The sequence below is a fragment of the Gossypium arboreum genome, chromosome 6 (genome assembly GCF_025698485.1).
Source record: "Gossypium arboreum isolate Shixiya-1 chromosome 6, ASM2569848v2, whole genome shotgun sequence".
NCBI lineage: Eukaryota > Viridiplantae > Streptophyta > Magnoliopsida > Malvales > Malvaceae > Gossypium > Gossypium arboreum.
In genome coordinates this window covers 79,280,390-79,282,411 of record NC_069075.1, presented here as the reverse complement: position 1 = coordinate 79,282,411, position 2,022 = coordinate 79,280,390, and the positions used below count along the sequence as shown (strand labels likewise).

General features: G+C 34.2%; 1 non-coding gene across 1 annotated transcript; it reads left to right on the top strand.

Moving 5' to 3' along the window:
• The first annotated feature begins 392 nt into the window (after nt 1-392).
• LOC128294621 (small nucleolar RNA R71) lies at nt 393-499 on the top strand. Its single transcript, XR_008284929.1, has one exon. It is a non-coding gene; the product is annotated as a small nucleolar RNA R71 (small nucleolar RNA).
• Nucleotides 500-2,022: the final 1,523 nt, after the last annotated feature.

Here is a 2,022-nt window from a genome sequence, read left to right as displayed (position 1 = left end):
ACATGGATTCTGGGTTTGATGGACATTCTTCAAACAAAAGTCCTTCCCACAATAAACACAAGCTATACTTTCAAGTTGAGTTGGTGGCGTTGGTGGCTGTGCTGCAAAACTGTTTTACCCATTAGTAGTAAGGGTTTTTAACATTGAGGATATTGATGATACCTAAGATACGTGAAGTAAGAGCGTGTACTTCATGTATTCCAGCAACTCATCTTCCTAACACTTCTCGATTGGTTGGCGATTGATAATTGTTGCTGGGAATCCTCTCAATGATTTCATAAGCCTCATTATAAGACTTAGAAAAGACAGCACCGTTAGTAGAAGCGTCCACTACCATCCTCGTGTGAGCATTGAGAACATTATAAAACATCTCAAGTTGGATGCAATCTGGGATTCCGTGATGAGGGCACTTTTGTAATAATTCTTTGTACCTTTCCTATGCCTCATACAAGGACTCATCATCTATTTGTTGGAAAGCAGTGATCTCATTCCTCAACTTAGCATTCTTGCTAGGCGGGAAATACTTCACAAGGAATCTTTCTGCTAACTCTTGCCAAGTGAAAATTGAATTTGGTGGCAATGAGTTCAACTAGGCTCGAGCTTTGTCCCTTAGTGAATATGGGAACAGCTTCAATCGTAATGCATCTTCAGGTACTCTGGGTAACTTGAAAGAATCGCTCACCTCCATAAACAGTCTTAAGTGTAGGTGAGGATCTTCGATAGGCATTCCACTGAATTGACCCACTTTCTAAAGCATATGGAACATGACTGGATTCAACTCAAACTGTTGTGCCTCAATTTCAAGTCTTCTAATACCAGGATTAAGATCATGAAACACTGGCACGATATACTCTCGCAAAGCTTTATCCCTATCATCAACAATAAGGATAGGACTTTTAGTAGGGTTTGCTCTATTTCCTTGGATCAGATTCTCGAAGTTCATCTCTTTGGTCCTTCTCTAATTTGCTTGTCTTCTTCGCTATCGAAAAGTTCTTTCAATCTCAGGGTCTACAGGGAGTAGGTCAATAATTTGGTCAATACTCATAAACACCTGAAATGATAACAGAAAAATTAATTAAGTTAAAAATTAAATAGAAAATTAAACCAAAATGAAAAACTAACAAATTCACAAATGATGACTTTTTAATACAGTCCCCGGCAACGGCGCCAAAGACGGAAATGTGTAAGTGTACACAGTCGCAACAAGTAATAAAATGACAAGTAAATATCAAGTTATCGTACCCACAGGGACTGTGAAAAGAATTATTAATGAATGCTATTTAAAACACTTTGGTGAAGAAAAATATTTTGTTTGAAGAGGGTGATTAAAAATTAAGATTTTAAACTAAGTAAACTAAATAAATAAATCTCAAATGCACGATTTCAAAATATGATTTAATCAAGATGACATAATTGTGTTGATTTAATTACATTTCTTTAACTTAGAATTATTAAACTCATGTTTATGTTGTTACAAATAATTTCACGGAAACTTGGTAATTTGCTAACTTATGAACATATTCACCTACACAAATCCATTCATCTCTTAACATATCCCTATGTTAATTCAAACAATTAAATAGATTTTAATAAGCAAGCATGTTATGGCACATACATACTCATTAAATTGAACTAATCTCTTGCATATCCCTATGTCAATTCAAACGATTAATTAAATCTGATAAGCACATAAAAGACTCTGTGAGGTAACAAGGTATCCTTACCTTGAAACAGTTTAATCACAATAATCTTGCTAGTTATGCAAGGCAAGTGTATCGCTAGATACATTGCTAATTTAACCTTCAGCTACCTTAGAAGAATAAACATGCATTGACTAAGTATTGTGTCAATTAATTACAATTCAATCCGTTTAAATAATTAATTTATTAGTTACCTCACAATTATAATGCAAGGATAACTTAGGCATGATTTTACTTAATCAAGCATTTTACCGAGGCTTATAACAACATAAACACAATTTTAATAATTTAAGCAGATGAAATGCAATCAAACCAACACAAA